Raw genomic sequence first — 7,076 nt, forward strand, 5'->3', positions numbered from 1 at the left:
TTGAAAGAACCATACTCAACTTCATATAGAAAAACAAAACAAAACAAAAAAATCCAAGATAGCCCAAACAATCCTGTGCAATAAAAGAACTTCTGGAGGTATTACCATCCCTGACTAAGGCTGTGCTAACATTAGTTAAAAACTGTATGGTATTGGCATTAAAAATGAAAATGATGATTGAGAATGGAACTGATTGAACACCTAGAAGCATATTCCTATAGGTATGGACACTTAAAATTTTAACAAAGAAACCAAAAGTATGCAAAGGAAAAAACAGTGTCTTCAAATGGTCTAACTGGTTGTCTGCATGGAAAAGAATGCAAATAGTTTCATGTTTATCATCCCATAAAAACTCAAGTCCAAGTGGACCAAAGGTGTCGACAAATAACCAGATACTCTAAATATGATAGAAGAGAAAGTGGGGGAAAAGCCTTGATATAAAAATAACGTTGGACCCAAATCCAGTGGGAAGAAATATGAACACCCAGAAGTGCAGACATTCTGAGAACACAGGACAGACTGTCACTTCTGCACACCTCTGACCACATCCCTGGTCCAAGAGGAAACTGCACAGTGCCTCTGGACACAAGAATATAGGAATAGTCAGCCATCAGTACCCATGGTTTGGGTCTGTGCCTAGGACCGAACTGAGCCAGTCAAACAGCTCCTGAACCCTCAGAAATATGGACATTCCTGAGAAATCAGAGGAGACCAACCTCACCCACATTCCTGAACCAAGAGCCAATCAACTAGTGCCAACTGTGCCCCTGGGTGCAAAGACTTAGGAGCAGTCAGGGGCAGAACCCTTTTGATTTCTGTCTGAGCCCAGAGCTGAAAGACTCACTAGGAGTGCCTACACACCTGAGATCAGAGAACATATTCCCAGAAAAGGCTGAAAGAAAATAGGAAAACAGTTCCACAGGAGTGCTGACACAGGAGGTCAGGCCACTCTCAGAAACAGCCAACACCAGAGACAACTCAATGGCAAGAGGCAAGTGCAGGAACTTAAGAAACAGAAACCAAGACTACTTGGCATCATCAGAGCCCAGTACTATCATCAAAGAAAATACTGGATATCCAAACACACAAGAAAAGCAAGATTTAGATTTAAAATCACATTTTATAATGATGGAGGACTTTAAGAAGGAAATAAATAACTCCCTTAAAGAAATGCAGGACAGCACAAGCAAACAAGTAGAAGCCCTTAAAGAGGAAACACAAAATTCCCTTAAAGAATTATAGGAAAACAGAACCAAACAGGTGAAGGAATAGAACAAAACCATACAGGATTTAAAAATGGAAATAGAAACAATAAAGAAAGCACAAAGGGAGACAACCCTGGATATAGAAAACATAGACAAGAGATCAGGAGTCATAGATGAAGCATGACCAACAGAATACAAGAGATAGAAGAAGGATTCTCAAGGGCAGAAGATACCATAGAAAACATTAACAAAACCATCAAAGACAATGTGAAACTCAAAAAGCTCCTAGCCCAAAACATCCAGGAAATCCAGAACACAATGAGAAGATCAAACCTAAGGATAATAGGCATAGAAGAGAGTGAAGACTCCCAACTTAAAGGGCCAGTAAATATCTTCAACAAAATTTTAGAAGAAAACTTCCCTATCCTAAAGAAAGAGATGCCCATAAACATACAAGAAGCCTACAGAACTCCAAGTAGATTGGACCAGAAGAGAACTTCCTTCTGTCACATAATAGTTAAAACACCAAATGCACAAAACAAAGAAAGAATATTAAAAGCAGTAAGGGAAAAAAGTTCAAGTGAGATATGAAGACAGAACTATAAGAATTACACCAGAGACTATGAAAGCCAGAAGATCCTGGACAGATGTCATACAGACCCTAAGAGAACACAAATGCCAGCCCAGATTACTATATCCAGAAAAACTCTCAATTAACATAGATAGAGAAACCAAGATATTTCATGGCAAAACCAAATCTACACAATATCTTTTTATAAATCTAGCCCTACAAAGGATAATTGATAGAAAACTCCAACACAAGGAGGGGAACTGTGCCATGCAGAAAGCAAGAATATAATCTCCTTGCAATGAAAGCAAAAGAGAGACAAACAAACATAATTCTAACTATAACAATGAAAATAACAGGAACTAACAATCACTATTCCCTAATATCTCTCAACATCAACAGACTCAATTCCCCCAAAAAAGACATAAACTAAAAGACTGGATACACAAAGGGGACCCAGCATTGTGCTGCATGCAGGAAACACACCTCAGTGACAAAGACAGACACCACCACAGAGTAAATGGCTGAAAAACAACTTTCCAAGCAGATGGCCCCAAGAAACAAACTGGAGTTGCCATTCTAATATCGAATAAAATTGACTTTCAACCAAAAGTCATCAAAAAAGATAAGAAAGGACACTTCATATTAATCAAAGGCAAAATCCACCAAGATGAACTCTCAATCCTAAATATCCATGATCCAAATGCAAGGTCACCTATATTCATAAAAGAAACCTTACTAAAGCTCAAATCACACATTGTACCTTACATGGTAATAGTAGGAGATTTCAACACCCCACTCTCATCAATGGACAGATCATGGAAACAGAAATTAAACAGAGATGTAGAGAAACTAACAGAAGTTATGAACCAAATGAATTTAACAGATATTTATAGAACATTCCATCAAAAAAGAAAAGGATACATCTTCTTCTCAGCACCTCATGGTACTTTCTCCAAAATTGACCATATAATCGGTCACGAAACAGGCCTCAACAGATACAGGAAGATAGAAATAATCCCATGCATCCTATCAGAATACCACAGACAAAGGCTGGCCTTCAATAACAACAATAACCTCAGAAAGCCCAAATATACATGGAAGTTGAACAATGCTGTACTCAATGAATACTTGATCAAGGAAGAAATAAAGAAAGTAATTAAAGACTTCCTATAATGTAATGAAAATGAATACAACATACCCAAATTTATAGCATACAATTAAAGTGATGGTAAGAGGAAAACTCATAGCTCTAAGTACCTGAAAAAGAAACAGGAGAGAGCACATGTCAGCAGTTTGACAGCACCCCTAAAAGCTTAGGAACAAAAATATAAATAAAGCCAAGAGGAGTAGAAGGCAGGAAATAATCAAACTCAGGGCTGAAATCAACCAAGTAGAAACGAAAAAGACTATACAAAGAATCAGCAAAACCAGGAGGTGGTTCTTTGAGAGAATCAAGAAGATAGATAAACCCTTAGCCAGAATAACCAGAGGTCACAGAGAGTGTATCCCAATTAACAAAATCAGAAATGACAAGGGAAACATAACAACAGAATCTGACGAAATTAAAAAAATCCTGAGATCCTACTACAAAAACCTAACTTCAACAAAACTGGAAAATCTGGAGGAAATGGACAATTTTCTACACAGATACCAGGCACCAAAGTTAAATCAGGAACAAATAAACCATCTTAGCCAACCTATAACTCCTAAAGTAATAGAAGCAGTCATTAAAAGACTCACAACCAAAAAGCGCTCAGGACCATATGTGTTTAGTGTAGAGTTCTATCAGACCTTCATAGAAGACCTCATACCAATACTGTTCAAAGTATTCCACAAAATTGAAACAGATGGAGTTCTACCAAATTTCTTCAATGAAGTCACAACTATTCTTATACCTAAACCACACAAAGACCTAACAAAGAAAGAGAATTTCAGGCCAATTACCCATATGAATAATGACCCAAAAATACTCAATAAAGTTCTTGCAAACTGAATCTAAGAACACATCAAAACAATCATCCACCATGATCAAGTAGGCTTCATCCCAGTGATGAAGGGATGGTTTAATATATGGAAATCCATCAAGGTAATCCACTAATAAACTCAAAGATAAGAACAACATGATCATTTCTTTTCTTTTTTTTTTTTTTTTGGTTCTTTTTTTTTGGAGCTGGGGACCGAACCCAGGGCCTTGCGCTTCCTAGGCAAGCGCTCTACCACTGAGCTAAATCCCCAACCCCACATGATCATTTCTTTAGATGCTAAGAAAGCGTTTGTCAAAATTCAACAGCTCTTCATGATAAAAGTCCTGGAAAGATCAGAAATTCAAGGCCCATATCTAAGCATAGTAAAAGCCATATACAGCAAACCAGTATCTAACATCAAACCAAAACAATCCTACTAAAATCAGGGACTAGACAAGGCTGCCCACTCTCTCCCTCTTTATTCAATATAGTACTAGAAGTCCTAGCCTGAGCAATCAAAAAATGAAAGGTCAAAGGGATGTAAATTGAAAGGGAAGAAGTCAAAATATCACTATTTGCAGATGATATGATAGTATACTTAATTGACCCCAAAAGTTCCACCAGAGAACTCCTAAACCTGATAAACTCAAACTAATCACTAGCCTTCCTCTACTCAAAGGATAAACAGGGTGAGAAAGAAATTACGGAAATGACACCCTTCACAACAGAACTTTTGTTCTTAAGAAAATAACATCTTGGCCTTTGCTGTATGGCTAACAGGCAGTGACACTGTTGCATCAGTTCCTATTTTTATCCTGAGAATGTAAACTTGTTTTGTTGGGAGCAGCCTCAAGATGTTGCAAGCAGCCTTTATGTTAGATCAAAACCAGTTGTTGGAAGCAGCCTCAAAATGTTGGAAGCAGCCTTTATTTTAGAACAAAAGCAATTGTATTTTAGCCTTATTTTAGATAAAAAGCCCGCTCTTACAGTTCTCAATAGATAGAATAAGTCTGGCTGTCAGGTCGCTTAGCACTGCTGATCAGGTCACTTGGCACTGGTGGTCAGGTCACTAAGCAATCCACCCTACTGTTTACCCCACTGACCAATTTATCCAGCCAATATCCTGGTCATTGAGCCAGGCCCATTCGTTTGTGGTTATCTAACCCCTCTCCACAGTTTGCTTCTACCAGTATATCTTCTGCCTGAGAAAAATTAATAATTGTCAGCTTGATCAGACCTCTTGACTTGTTGTCTGTTCTTTGTGTCTCTTGTTCCCCATTCTCTCCTAGGTAGAACCCAGACCCTGATTGACTGCCCTGATGAACAAGGCAATTGGCGCCCAAACAGGGACTCCATGGGGGTTACAGAGGTGAGAACACCATTCACCAGTAGAGGACAGGCCTGTCTGCCCATCTCAGAAGCACCAGAGATCGTTAAGATGCCATGGTACACCCATTGTGAGTCAGTCTGGGAGGAGTTCATAGCGCTGATGGGACAAGCATTTTCAAAGCAGTCACTTTTGGTGTCAGGACTAAAGCAGTCACTCAAGACATGAGGAATTAGGGTTAAAAAAAAAGATCTAAAGAAATTTTGAACTTTGTGGGAGATATATGCCCATGGTTTCCCCAGAAAGGAACAATTGATCAGAAAAGGTGGCTCAGAGTTGGAGATTGTTTCAACGACTATTATGAGTCTCTTGGTCCTGAAAAAATTCCAGTCACTGCCTTCAATTATTGGTCTCTTATTAACGACATCCTTAGGACTACCTCTGAGCGGCCAGACCTTCAGCTCTTGGTCACAGGAGAGCGTTCATGGAGAGAAAGTTCGTTGAAGGAATTTGCTTCCATCCCCTCACCCACTGACTCTATTTTGGGAGAGGAGTTGGTCTCTGGCATTAAGTCACCTTCCCTGTCAATCATTATTGATATGGAGAGTGCCTTTGATCCTATCCTCGCTAGACCTATCTCTGCTGAAAAGACTTTACCCAGGGCCCCACCCAATACACCAGAGTACCAACCCAACAGGCATCTTTATCCTTCCCTTCAAAATTTAGGCAATGGTGGTGTTTTCCCCCCTGAGAAGGAGGCAAAATTAGGAAGGAGATGGCCGTTTTGAGTCAAAAACAGCCACTATCGTGCTGGCCACAGCCAGAGCTGGTACCCACATTCTGTCATTCTTTCCCCCTCTGCCTTATAGCACTCTAGATGCAGTTTTTGACTCACCACCATCTCAGATGCTTGTCACCAGCTGACCAATGACGTAGCATTGCTGAGACACATGATCGAGACTAGAAAATGTCAATGAAGGTGCAGAGGGTACCTGGAAGAGAATGGGGGGCAAGTGACGCGAAGGACGCCAAGACAAGAGTATGATCAAGGCAACAATTTTATTTTTTCCCAAGGCTGAATTTGTACCATAACAGGGGTAAAGAGGGAGGGGGGAAGTGGAAAACATTTACGCAGGCCAAGGACACAGTATTCGTGTGGTCAGCTGATGTCAACAGGATGTTTGTTTTTCAGAAAGGTTACAGGTCATCACATTGGGCATCTTGACATCAGATGTATTTCTCAGCAAGGTCATAACTTTATCATATCATTATTCATCCTGACCACCAGATTTGTAATAGTCTTCTGCAGCTGGCTGGGGATTTTCCATGAACACAGTAATACTTAACTTTAACTATACTATTAACGTCAATAATAGAGGGTTTTAAGGGCATTGCTCCGAACAAGAAAAAAACAGAGTCCAAACCCGCGGATCCTGGCCCGCAGCAACTCTCTGCTCCCAGACCCCGAAGGAGAGAGACCTCACTGCCTGGTCAGGTGGGCACTCCTGAGGCTGCAGAGCGGAAGAGACCACCAACACTGCCCACCCCTGCCCACATCTCTGGCCCAAGAGGAAACTGTATACGACCTCTGGGTTCCCATGGGGGAGGGCCCAGGAGCGGCAGGACCGCTGCGCCTGAGACACCACCATAACCTGAAGGGACCTACCGGATAAACAGTTCTCTGCACCCAAATCCCGTGGGAGGGAGAGCTAAACCTTCAGAGAGGCAGACACGCCTGGGAAACCAGAAGAGACTGCACTCTGCATACATCTCTGACTCCAGAGGACAACACCAAATGCCATCTGGAACCCTGGTGCACAGAGGCTCCCGGAAAGGGCGGCACAGATCTTCCTGGTTGCTGCCCCCACGGAGATCTCGTAGGCAGCACCCCACGAGCAAACTTGAGCCTAGGGACCACAGGTAAGACCAACTTTTCTGCTGAAAGAGACCTGCCTGGTGAACTCAGGACACACAGAGGCAAAATTCCTCTAGGACCGGGCACTTCCGGT

The sequence above is a fragment of the Rattus norvegicus genome, chromosome 7 (assembly GCF_021556685.1).
Source record: "Rattus norvegicus strain SHRSP/BbbUtx chromosome 7, alternate assembly SHRSP_T2T, whole genome shotgun sequence".
NCBI lineage: Eukaryota > Metazoa > Chordata > Mammalia > Rodentia > Muridae > Rattus > Rattus norvegicus.